Here is a 13751-nt window from a genome sequence, read left to right as displayed (position 1 = left end):
ATGGCTGACCAGTTACTGGGAATGGGCCAGTGGGCTGCAATTCAAAACCAAACTATTCTAAATGATGAGGTTATTGAACGATTCTGAAAATGCTGCCTAGATGCTTGGGATAAGATTCCAGATGATGGCAAATTATGCCCATCTTTTACACCCGTCAGACAGGGACAACATGAACCCTATCCAGACTTTATTGCCCTTCTTCACGACGCAGCAGAAAAAGCTATCCCTGATAGCCACGGCCAACAACTTGTTGTAAAACTTATGGTTTATTTTTTTTTATTTTTTTTTTATTTTTTTGTTTTTTGAGACGGAGTCTCGCTCTGTCGCCCAGGCTGGAGTGCAGTGGCGCGATCTCGGCTCACTGCAAGCTCCGCCTCCTGGGTTTACGCCATTCTCCTGCCTCAGCCTCCTGAGTAGCTGGGACTACAGGCGCCCGCCACCGCGCCCGGCTAATTTTTTGTATTTTTAGTAGAGACGGGGTTTCACCGTGGTCTCGATCTCCTGACCTTGTGATCCGCCCGCCTCGGCCTCCCAAAGTGCTGGGATTACAGGCGTGAGCCACTGCGCCCGGCCAACTTATGGTTTATGAACAAGCAAATCCAGACTTCCTCTCCTTACCACTATTTAGGAATGCAGCTAGAAGACAAGGTTATTAAGCCCCCAAAAGTTCAGCTCAGACAAGACTCTTTAAAAACTCTAAATGATTTCCAAAAATTACTTGGAGATGTTAACTGGATTCGCCCCTCCTTAGGCATTCCTACATACGCGACGTCTAATCTTTTTGCAACGTTGCGGGGCAATCCTGATTTACGCAGCAAAGGGTCTTTGATCCCTGAGCAGATTCTGAATGACAACTTACAGAAAAACGCATTCAACAATCTCAGGTTACCAGGGCAAATCTACACCTACCTTTTGAAATACTAATCTTTCCTACTGAACATTCACCAACAGGACTCATTATCCAGGGACCTCATTTACTTGAATGGTGTTTTCTCCCACACAGCTCTTTATGGACACTTACCATTTACCTAGATCAAATTTCTATCTTAATTGGTCAGCCTCGTTCTCGTCTCCTTTGTCTTTCGGGTACAGAGCCCCAAAAAATCATTGTTCCCCTCACCCGATTACAGGTCCAATAGGCTTTTGCAACCTGCATTGCTTGGCAAGTAGATTTGGCCGGTTTCCCGGGTATAACTGACAATCATTATCCTAAGCGTAAAACTATTCCAGTTCCTTAAACTCACTTCTTGGATCTTATCTAACATTACTAGAAACACTCCATTAGCTGAAGCTGTCACTGTTTTTACTGACGCTTCCTGTAATGGCTGAGCAGCACATACAGGGCCAAAAGAACATGTTCTTAACACAGGAGCAACTTCTGCACCAGCTGAGCTAATCCCTGTCCTGGCTGTTCTTGAAGATTTCCCTGAACCAGTTAACATTGTTTCTGATTCTGCACAGGTAGTACATGTTGCTCACAAAACTGAAACTGCCTTCATCAAATTTCTGCCTGATGATAACCTACTTTTTCTTTTCCAAAGGTTTCAGTCCCTACTCAAGAGCAAGGTCTTCTCCTTTCTACATTACTCACATTCGGGCTCACACGCCCCTCCCCGCCTCAGCAGCCAATGCCAAAGCTGATACATTAGTTGCTCCCATTTTTACAGATGCAGAAAATTTTCACGCTTTAACTCATGTCAACGCTGCCAGACTCCAGACTCCGGAAAAAGTTCCCCCTTACATGGAAACAAGCTAAAACCATTGTAGGTCACTGACCTACTTGCCAGGTACTAATTTTACAGCCACTTTCTTCATGAGTTAATCCTAGAGGACTTTCACAGAATGCTCTCTGGCAAATGGACGTGACTCATTATCCAGCTTTCGGCAAACTCTCTTTTATACATGTAACTATTGACACCTTTTCTCATTTTTCTGGGCCACATGTCAAATGGGGGAAAGTACAGCTCATGTTAAACGGCACATGCTTTCATGTTTCTCGGTTATAAGCTGTCCCGAGAAACTAAAAACTGACAACGGTCCCGGCTACACTAGTGCTGCTTTTAAAAAGTTCACTCAAACACGGACAATTACTCACACAACTGGCATCCCCTATAACTCTCAAGGACAAGCATTGGTAGAACGAGCTAATAAAACACTCAAAGATCAACTTCGAAAACAGGACACTAGGCCAGGCACGGTGGTTCCTGCCTGTAATCCCAGCACTTTGGAAGGCCGAGGCAGGCGGATCACCTGAGGTCAGGAGTTCAAGACCAGCGTGACCAATATGGAGAAACCCCAACTCCACTAAAAATGCAAAATTAGCCGGGTGTGGTGGCGCATGCCTGTAATCCCAGCTACACCGGAGGCTGAGGCAGGAGAATCGCTTGAACCTGGGAGGTGGAGATTGTGGTGAGCCAAGATCGTGCTATTGCACCCCAGCCTGGGCAACAGGAGTGAAACTCCGTCTCAAAAAAAAAGAAAAGAAAACAGGATACTAAAGCGAAGAGGGATGCTTCTATCCCTCATTGTCAGTTAAATCTGGCTCTTTTTACACTAAATTCTTGAACCTAGTAAGAAATCAACCTTTTACTGCAGCAGAACATTTCACTGGAAATAAATTTGATCCACAAAAAGGAAAGCGGGTATGGTGGAAGGATGCAAAAACTGACAAATGGGAATTAGGCACCGTGGTAACATGGGGGAGGGGTTTCGCTTATGTTTCCCCAGAAGAAGGACAACAACCTGTGTGGGTTCCCTCCCGGCAACTGAAATTACATTATAACTCCAAAGATGAAAAGCTCTCAGAAACAAAAGGCGAAGAACCGTCAGAAATCGAAGGGCAAGGTTTGCCGCCTGACACATAAACTTCATGACCTCAACATTAGGACAAAATCTCTCCATGTGACCCACAATACCATTCTACTCCACCAACATGGGGTCAGATAAAGGTCTTATCACATCAAACAGAAAAATTACTACAAGAAAAAGGAATTCCAAAAATGACGGGTAATATAATTCTGCCTGCCTTTATGGTAGTCAGCGCGGTGGTGAGCATATCAGGGGTTGGGGCAACTGAAAATTATACCTACTGGGCATATGTTCCTTTTCCCCCTTTAATTCTGTCTCCTGGATGGACTCCTCAGTGAAAGCTTACACTAATAATAATGAATTCATGCCAGTCGCTAATGATGACAGGTTTCCCGCTCAACCAGAAGAAGGTATGCACTTTCTTTTTTTTTTTTTTTTGAGATGGAGTCTGGCTCTGTCGCCCAGGCTAGAGTGCAGTGGAGCAATCTTGGCTCACTGCAAGCTCCACCTCTTGGGTTCATGCCATTCTCCTGACTTAGCCTCCCAAGTTGCTGGGACTACAGGTGCCCGCCACCACATCTGGCTAATTTCTCTATTTTTAGTAGAGATGGGGTTTCACCGTGTTAGCCAGGATGATCTTGATCTCCTGACCTTGTGATCCGCCCACCTCGGACTTCTGAAGTGCTGGGATTACAGGCGTGAGCCACCGTGCCTGGCGAAGGTATGCACTTTCATTTGTCAGTCAGCTACAAATATCCACCACTGTGCATTGGAACGTCGCCTGGCTGCTGAGCTTATTCTTATCAGAATTGGATGTGGACTGTACTATCCTCTAGTGATGATTCTTATCAAGTACCTAATGTGTTCAGTAGCAATTATTTTCAACTTATGACTGTTAAAACCTAATCCACATGAGGAATGGAGGGTTCCTGTTACCCAAATAATAAAACAATAGGACTGCTAGACTGCTCCAAGGAACCTACAAAGGGACCTTTTTTAGTAAATTCAATTGTATGGAATGATTGTAATGCTTCAAAATCCATAGTGTTCCAAAGTCTAGCTACAGGTGTTATTGACTGGGCTCCAAGAGGGTATTATTGGCGGAATTCCTCTGGCCAAAATATGAAATGCTCGTTGTTTAGTTTTTTGTTAGATTATGTAGAGGACGGATGGCAGTCCTACAGGTTGAAGGAATAGGTGTCTCCTTACCCATTTAAGTGGATAGACACAGGCACAGTTTTTCCTAGATCAAAAATGATACACCCAATGGTTAACCCAGAACATCCTGAATCATGGAAATTAGCTGTAGCCATGGCAGGAATAAGGCTATGGAACACTATCTATCAACTCTCTCCTACTAATACCAAGACACCCATATTCAACATCGCCTTGATGTCAGAACAGGTGATACCCATCAAGAGCTGTGTCCACCCCCCCCCTTATATGCTGTTATGGAAATGTAATTATCACTCCCAATACACGAACTATAGAATGTGGTAACTGTAAGCTGTTCACGTGTATCAATGCTACTTTTAATCCCAGAACAAGTATTCTCTTGGTAAGGGCTAGGGAGGGGCTATGGATACCAGTTTCTTTACATTGCCCATGGGAGTCTTCCTCCTCTATACACATAGTCAATGAAGTTCTTAGTATCCTCAAAAGAACCAACAGATTCATTTTTACTCTTATTGCAGTCATTGCAGGACTAACTGTGGTTACTGCAACAGCAGCGACTGCTGGAGTTGCTATCCATAACTCTGTTCAAACCACTCAGTATGTTGAATCATGGCAGAAAAACCACCAGACTCTGGGATTCTCAGGCTCAAGTTGATTAAAAATTGGCTAATCAAATCTCCACCAGAGTGTAATCTGGCTGGGAGATAGAATTATGAATTTGGAACGCTGTATGAAATTACAGTGTGATTGGAATACTTCTGATTATTGTACAATGCCTTATGCTTATAATAAAGATCAACATAGCTGGGAAAAAGTCTCAATACGTTTAAAAGCCTGGGATGATACTTTAACCTTAGATATTTCAAAACTTGAACAAATGTTTGAGGCCTCACAGGCTCATTTAACTACTGTTCCTGGCTCAGACATTTTTGAAGGAATAACTAAAGGATTATGATCTTAATCCCTTTAAATGGATCAAACCCCTCGGAGGATCATTGTTGTCACTGGCATTATTAATATTGGTATGTTTATGTTGTCTGCTTCTAGTCTGCAGATGTCTCCAAGGAGTCCGAGGACAAGTCCGAAGTCAATGACAAGCAATGATGGCGATGACGATCCTAGTCTATAAAAACGGGGAAGATGTGGGCGGCAAGCTACTCAGGTGCCGAGGCAAGAGACCGAGGGAACAAGCTGTTCCAGTATAACAAATAAAATATATAGAATAAGAATAGTTACACTAGAAATAGATGATAGATATGATTACATATGAATATCATTAATCATTAGTTTGTAGCATTACTCTTTATTCCAATATTATAATAATCTTTGTTCTACAATTATAACCTCGGAAAAACTAGTCCATAAACACAGATAGGAGCTGAAGGGACACGGTGAGAAGTGACCAGAAGACAAGTGTGAGCCCTCTGTTATCCCAGGACAGGGCCACTAGAGGGCTCCCTGGTCTAGCAGTAACACCAGCGCCCGGGGAGGCACCGTTACTTAGCGCACCTTGGTCTAGTGGTAGCATCAGTGCCAGGGGCAGGTACTCCTTACTTAGCAGACCAGGAAAGGGAGTCTCCTTTTCCCGGGGGGAGTTAGAGAAGACTCTGCTCCACCACCTCTTGTGGAGGGCCTGACAGCCAGGCCCACGCGCAGCCATCAGGAGGCCAGACCTCTCCCTGTGATGCTGTGCTTCAGTGGTCACACTCCTGGTCTGCTTTCATGTTCCACCCTGTACACCCGGCTCTGCCTTCTACATAGCAGTAGCAGAATTAGTGAAAATACTAAAGTCTTTGGAATGCATAGAAGAAATAACGACATAAGGTGTCCTCTCTCTCTCTCCCCGCCACTGCTACCAAAGAGGGGAGGGCCCCCTGTCCGGTGGACACATGACTCGTGTGACCTTACCTATCATTGGAGATGGCTCACACTCCTTACCCTGCCCCCTTGTCCTATATCCAATAAATAACAGCACAACCAATAAATAACAGCGCAGCCAGGCACTCAGGGCCACCACCGACCGGTCTCCGCGTCTAGGTGGTAGTGGTCCCCTGGGCCCAGCTGTCTTTTCTTCTTTCTCTTGGTCTTGTGTCTTTATTTCTACGAGATCGTCTCCGCATACGAGGCGAAAAACCCACAGGCCCAGCAGGGCTGGACCCTACACAGGGTTTCACCATGTTGGCCAGGCTGGTGACCCACCCACCTCGGCCTCCCAAAGTGCTAGGATTACAGGAGTGAGCCACCACGCCCAGCCAAAATAAAACTTCTTTAAGTTATTTTACAGTTTGGCTTTTTTCCGTTAACAAGTCATGACCCGGTGTTTCTCCCTCATGATTAGCTGTTTGCCCCAAATACTCTTCACTTGTTAACAGTGTCTCAGTTTGATTTTTAACAGAAGTGTGACTGGGAACCCCACACAAGAGGCGGGATTCCCCCCATGACTTCCGCACAATGTGGGGAGACGCGAGGCTGCGGGCGCAGAGCTGCCCAGAGAGAGCTTCGGGGCAAGGGCCCCAGTCGCCGCGCAGGGACGGAACAGGACGCCCGGGATCCCGGTCCCGACAGCCGGCCCAGACCCACCCTGAGGCCAAAGGGACCGAGGTCTGAGCTGCGCCAGGGGTATTTGGGCCTCAGACCCCCCGAGTCGCAACCGGGAGGTCCGCGTTCCCCGGATTCGGCGATTCTGACCAGACCGTCCCCTAACCCTCAAACCCCACCTCGGGGCTTCCAGCTCTGCGTACTCACCATTTTTCAGCTTCCAGATATTCCGGCGTCTCCTGCAGGACTCCCGTGAGCAGTCCAGGACACGGCGCAGGCAACAGAAAGACAAAAGCTACGGAGGAGGGACCTGGTCTGTCTCAGAGCAGGAAAGAAAGAATCCTGACCTCAGGTCGCCGTTAGCAGCCAACGAACGAGGAAACCCGCAACTTGGCGCCCGCCTTCCGGCGGATAACAGCCGGCAGGGCCCCGCCCCAGCACCCCGATTGGATAGAGCATCCTGCCCCGCCCCCTCAGCCCTGAGTGACAGCAGAAGCCCTGGGTAACAGGGCCCTGCAGAGAAGGTGGGTCCTGTTCCAGCCCCAGGTTCTCTAAATGAGCTCAGTTTCAGCTCCCTGCCCTTCGGATATTGGCATTTCAGCCAAACTTGCTCCTAATTTCTACAAGGGGCACTGTTGTCTTTTTCACTCAATGGGCTCCTTCGCCCTGCAAAGGGTCACAAATGTGTGTAAGGAATTCCAGCCTCAAGAGTCCAATAGAGGTGAAGGAAATTAAATTTTTTTTTTTTTTTTTTTTTTTTTTTTTTTTTGAGACGGAGTCTCACGCTGTTGCCCAGGCTGGAGTGCAGTGGCGCGATCTCGGCTCACTGCAAGCTCCGCCTCCCGGGTTCCCGCCATTCTCCTGCCTCAGCCTCCTGAGTAGCTGGGACTACAGGCGCCCGCCACCGCGCCCGGCTAATTTTTTGTATTTTTAGTAGAGACGGGGTTTCACTGTGGTCTCGATCTCCTGACCTTGTGATCCGCCCGTCTCGGCCTCCCAAAGTGCTGGGATTACAGGCTTGAGCCACCGCGCCCGGCCGGAAATTAAATTTTTTTTACCCCAAAATATATTTCTTTGACTTTTTTTTTTTCTTTTTTTGAGACTGGGTCTCACTTCGTCATCCACGCTGGAGTGCCGTGGCGCTGTCCTGGCTCACGGCAATCTCCATCTCCTGGGTTCAAGCGATTTTACTGTCTCAGCCTCCCTAGTAGCTGGGACTACAGGCGTGCTCCACCAACCCTGCTAATTTTTGTATTTTTAGTAGAGATGGGGTTTCAGCCAGGCTGGTCTCGAACTCATGAGCTCAAGCGATCCGCCCCGGCCTCCCATAGTGCTAGGATTACAGGCGTGAGCCACCGCGTCCGGTCACTCCTTTGACATATTTTGAAATCGTGGCCGCTTGGCCAACAGAGTGGTCTTGCAAAGGTGCCTCCGGGAGGAAAATGTGCATCTGCGAGAATATCCGTTAACAAAGCCATGGCCCCCTTCCTGCTTATTTCCCTTCACCGGAACTAGTAGAGATGCAGGGTCTGATATCTTTAAAACCTGAACACAGGCAGGAAGCCGTGACTCACGGCTCCAATCCCAGCAATTTCGGAGGCCGAGGTTGGAGGATCTCTTAAAGCAAGCTTGTCCAACCTATGGCATGCGGGCCAAGGACGGCTTTGAATAGAGCCCAACACAAATTAGTAAACTTTCTTAAAATATTAGATTTCTTTTTGCGATTTTCTGCCGTGCACCGTGGCTCACTCCTGTAATCCCAGCACTTTGGGAGGCCGAGGCGGGCAGATTCCAAGGTCAGGAGTTCGAGACCAGCCTGGCCAATATGGTGAAACCCCGTCTCTACTAAAAATACAAAAATTAGCCAGGTGTGGTGGCAGGCATCTGCAGTTCCAGGTACTCAGGAAGCTAAGACAGGAGAATCGCTGGGACCCGGAAGCAGAGGCTGCAGTGAGCCAAGATCACGGCCACTGCACTCCAGCATGGGCGATAGTGAGATACCGGATTTAAAAAAAAAAAAAGATTTTTTTGCGATTTTTTCTTTTCTTTTTTTTTTTTTTTTTTTTGCTCATCAGCTGTCATTAGTGTTAGTGGTGTTTTATGTGTGGCCCAAGACAATTCTTCTTCCAATGTGGCCCAGGGAAGGCAAAAGATTGGACATCCCTGCCTTAAAGCAAGGAGTTGAAGGCCTGGTCAACACAGGGAGACGCCCATCTTTATTATTTAAGTACCCAAATAAAAAGAAAAATGTTATAAAGTTGGAAAAGAAGCATTTCTCTTTTCTTTGTGAGAGGCTTCATTTATACAACAGTCCATCCTTGCTAGTCAAGCCCCTTTCTTTCCCTCTGTCAGAAGATGTCTTGCCACTAAATCCAATTTGCCAACATAACCTGGGATTTTTGGGCCATGCTGAGTCCACATTCTTTGCTGTCCTCAGGATGGTATATAAGCTTTTCCGTGTTATTGTTGGGCGGGTTTCATTCTGAAGGTTCCTGCGTGTACACTCTAAATAAATTTGTATGCCTTTTCAGAGTTAATCCAACTGCCTCATGTCAGTGAGTTTTCAGCAAACCTTTAGGGCAGACACCAGGAGCTTATTGCCCCCATAAAGCCACCCCCTTTGGCTCAGAGCAGGAGGGGAACCCAGACCAGGCCGAGAATGACTGCACCAGGAGGGAGAAGCAGATGTCCTCCAGGGAGCCAGAAATGGAGATGAGGCAAGGCCAAGGCTTCCTCATCTTCGCTCTCCCCGCTGCCCACCCCCACCCCTTCACAGTATAGAAATGCCCTCTCCTTCCAGATCTTCATTTTCCTCAGCAGGAAACTCTCACCTGGTGACAATTTAATCTTCTGACCTACATAAACTGTCAACTTCATAGGCCCTTTGTTGTAAGACAAACCAAACAAGTCTCACTGAGGTTGACCTTCACAGATTTTCTTCGTATGTAACAATGACAGTCTGACCCCAGCCACTCTATGCATGTCAAAACCAAAACACTTCCCAGGAAACGGCCCCAGGCTTCAGAGGGGCAACCTCAGAAAGGATGGAACCCCCAAGCACACCTGCATGTAGGTCTCCTGCTTTCCAGGGCCCTGCAGCTTCTCAGAATCCACTCTCTGCAGCTGTTCTGGGCAGCTGGAGGCCACCTGTATGGGAAGGCAGGGTGCCCCGGAAACCCCAAGGAGCTTCCTTTCCCTTCCTTTGCAGGCTCCACACTGGCCTCGGGCTCTGCTGCCCCCTGCAGGTTATTCAGCTGCTTCCCACTCCATTGATTAGTTTCATGAGACAAACACCCTCAATCCCACTATGTGAATAATACACCAATAGAGTCCCTGCTCTCCTCATGATTGTGTGTATAAAATGAAGAAGACACATTCTAAGATATTTAAATGCATTAAAAGACTTCTAAATCGCGACGTTGGTGGTGGCAGGTGAGGGCCCTGCAGCAGCAGCTGCTCTAAAGCTCAAGCCAGGCGGTGGGATTGGGGTCCTGGGATGTGGTGCCCAAGGTGGAGAGAGGCAGCAGCACCCACAGAGCTCGGGCATGGAGGATCTGATGCCCGCCAAAATGGTGGCACCCAAAGTAGAAAGTTCACGTTTTTGGCCAGACGCGGTGGCTCACGTCTGTAATCCCAGCACTCTGGGAGGCCTAGGTGGGTGGATAACCTGAGGTCAGGAGTTCCAGACCATCCTGGCCAACACGGCGAAACCCTATCTCTACCAAAAGTACAAAAATTAGCCAGGCATGGTGGCATGCGCCTGTAGTCCCAGCTACTCAGGAGGCTGAGGCAGAAGAATTGCTTGAATGTGGGAGGCAGAAGTTGCAGTGAGCCAAGATTGCGCCACTGCATTCCAGCTTGGGCAACAAGAGCAAAACTTTATCTCAAAAAAAGAAAAAAATAAGAATTTTGAAACTAACGCTATGTAAGACAAAAGATTTTTTCCTGAAATCTGTCTTTATCTGGGCTTTTCTGTGCAAAATTTTCTTATCTTTCCAATTGTAATGAAAATACAATTTACAATTCATTTAAAAAATCTGAAGCTGCAATAGATGCACACTTTTTTTTTGTTTTTTTAACAAAGGCTCTCACTCAATTGTCCAGGCAGGAGTACAGTGGCGCAATCACAGCTTACTGCTGCATCAACCTCCCAGGCTTTGGTTATCCTTCTGCCTCAGCCTCCTGGATAGCTGGGAGTACAGGTACGTGCCACCATAACCAGCTAATTTTTTGTATTTTGTGTATAGAGAGGGAATCGTCATGTTGCTGCGGCTGGTCTTGAGCTCCTGGGCTCAAGTGATCCTCCTGCCTTGGCCTCCCAAATTGTTGAGATTATGGATGTGAGCCACTGTGCTCAGCAATGAATAATTCTTTATAAGGGGACAAACCCTGTCTGAGCATGATGGCTCATGCCTGGAATCCCAGCACTTTGGGAGAATTGCTTGAGACAAAGAATTAGAGAGCAGCTGGGGCAACATAGCATAATCCTGTGTCTATTACTTAAAATTCTAAATGAAAGTCTGAAAAGCAGAATTTCCCACCTATTCTCTCTGAGGGAGCCTTCATCTACACAACAAGGTCTGCTTTGCTAGCCAAGCTTTCTTCCTTTCCTCTTGCAGAATCTGTCTTGCTATTAAATCTGACTTACCCATCAAACCTGGGATTTTTTTGGCCATGCCACATCTGCATTCGTTCCTATCCTGGAATGGTATACAAGTTTTTGTCTTATTGATGGGTGGGTCTTCATTCTGAAGGCTCCCATATATACATGTTAAATTTGTATAACTTTTCTCCTATTAATCTGCTTAACTTCCTTGATCTGAAATTTTTTTCCTGTTTTTCCACCTTGTTTTATTAAAAAAAGCACAAAAGTAAAACATGCATATCTAAAAATGAGCATTTTCATATCTCATGAATCAAGGTATTTTCCATATATAACCAGAAAATGTTGTTCATATTTAATAATTCCTTAACATCAACACAGAGTAATATTAAAACCTTATTAATTGTATAACGTGGAATTCTGAAAGCTTAGTTTGAATTCGTTTCATTTTCTCTGTTATACATTGAAGAGAGTGTGGTGTTATGGTATGTATTTGTTCTCATCCAGGGTAATGTTGGGTGTGTTAGGCCTCTGGGGAAGGCCCCTGACTTTCTGCTGCCCTCTTTCCACTCTAATGTTTCCCCACTTTTTTGATTGTGGTCTTAAAACCCTCCCATGAGAGGGTCCCACTGACTTCATGAAGAGTTTTAGTCTTGGAAATACTCATGATATTCCCTATCTGTAGCTGTGTGTCTCAAGTTAGTTCAGAATAAACTACGTGTGTGGACTGCTAAAATAACTTATTTCTAAATGCTGAAAGTCAAAAATTGCAGATTTCCTTGTCTAACCAGATGCAGAAAAGCATATGTTATGAAGGATCAGGACTCCAACAGGCACTAACATCACTGCCTTCCAAAATTAGTGGCCTTCCTGGCATATGAACACCCTTTGGGACTGTGCTCCAATGTCTCTCTGGGTTGCTACTTGGCTCTTTGTGAAAGATCAAGATACTCCCATAGTCTAGACCAATGTCAGGCTCTCCAGTGTGTCCTGTTCATCACCCTCACCCTGCACTTCTATTGTTACTGTCATTGGCCATTCCAACACTGTGCTTGCATCCTGTGGAAAGTCACATTTGGGGTCAAGTGGATGGTGGTGTTTCTACTCTTCGGTGAAAAGTATCAGGGTGCATTTGGCCTTCAAGGCAGAAGGATGAGACGGGGGTTAGATCCAGGTGCACCCACCTGTTTTTTAAATTTATTTTTTTTTTTTGTGATGGAGTCTCACTCTGCTCATCAGGCTGGAGAGTGCAATGGCCTATTCTCAGTTCAGTGTAACATCCCGCCTCCCAGGCTCAAACAATTCTCCTGTCTCAACCTCCTGAGTAGCTGGAATTACAGGCACACACCATGATGCCCATCTAATTTTTGTATTTTTAGTAGAGATGGGGTTTCACCATGTTGGCCAGGCTGGTCTTGAACTCCTGACCTCAAGTGATCCACCCGCCACAGCCTCCCAAAGTGCTGGGATTACAGGTGTGAGCCACTGCACCTGGTCAGGTGCCACCATCTCTGCCACTGCCCTGTCTTCCCTGCTGTGAGTCACTTTGTGTGATCTGACAATCAATGATTCCACCCTTCAGTGATGTGGATACATTATCTGGGACTGGGTATGTCATCTCCAAACACAAATAGGGTTTGGTCAGCGATTGATGCTGAACCCTTTGGTGCCTGATTTTGACCTTAGGGTTTTTTTAAAATAAGGGTTTCTGAAGAAAAGCTTCATTGGTACCTTAAGAGAAGTGATTGAATTGTTCTACGCCATTGAATAATATATAAAAGTCACTTTTCCACGTTGCTGTTAACTTTACACTGCTGAGATAAGCAGGCTGTTGACAAGTTAGCATCAACAGCACATTATCAGAGAAAGAAAGGCTTGTATTTAGAATATTTACACAAATTTATTACCCTCCTATGTCTCAGTAAAGCAATTTGAAAAAATATAGCTTTATAAGGCATAAATGAACGTGTACGTTTTAACTAAGGTACTTTCTAGTAAACAATGCCAATACATTTCAGGAAATATTTTAGTCTTTAGAGAATAAGGCAAAAACAGGACCAGGAGTCTAGAGCTGACCTCCCCTCACCACAAGGCCAAGTCTTTTTTCTTGAGACGGAGTTCCACTCTTTTTACCCATGCAGTAGTGCAATGGTGCCATCTTGGCCCACTGCAACCTCTGCCCTCCCCCTGGATTCAAGTGATTCTTCTGTCTCAGCCTCCTGACTAGCTAGGATTACAGAAGCATGCCACCACGCCCGGCTAATTTTTGTATTTTTAGTAGAGATGGGGTTTCATCACATTGGTCAGGCTGGTCTCAAACCACTGACCTCAGGTGATCCACCTGCCTCAGCCTCCCAATGTGCTGGGATTACAGGTGTGAGCCACTGTGTCCAGCCAAGGCCAAGTCTTTTACCACTGGAGAGGCAGAAGTCACACACCGGGCATATGAGACAACGCTCCTCAGTGACCATGATGGATCAGGACAAAAAAAGAGAACATGAACATTTTATAACTACATTTCTAAATGTGATAAAAGAAAACATATTTCAAATCATAACCATGACCAAAATTTTTCTCCTTACTAATGTGACTTGTAATTCTCATACATCCCACAGTCATTTATGAC

General features: G+C 46.0%; 1 protein-coding gene and 1 long non-coding RNA gene across 2 annotated transcripts in view; one reads left to right on the top strand and one right to left on the bottom strand.

Moving 5' to 3' along the window:
- Positions 1-7257, bottom strand: part of LOC139355314 (uncharacterized) — a 52810-nt gene extending 45553 nt beyond the window's left edge. Inside the window, exon 1 of the long non-coding RNA XR_980637.2 lies at positions 6730-7257. This is a non-coding gene — a long non-coding RNA (uncharacterized lncRNA). The remainder of the gene's footprint in view (positions 1-6729) is intronic.
- LOC105486901 (zinc finger protein 823) overlaps positions 1-13751 on the top strand; it is a 317208-nt gene that overhangs the window by 131869 nt on the left and 171588 nt on the right. The gene's annotated exons all lie outside the window — the stretch shown is intronic.

Source organism: Macaca nemestrina, chromosome 20, assembly GCF_043159975.1.
Source record: "Macaca nemestrina isolate mMacNem1 chromosome 20, mMacNem.hap1, whole genome shotgun sequence".
NCBI lineage: Eukaryota > Metazoa > Chordata > Mammalia > Primates > Cercopithecidae > Macaca > Macaca nemestrina.
This window is presented reverse-complemented; position numbering and strand designations above follow the sequence as displayed.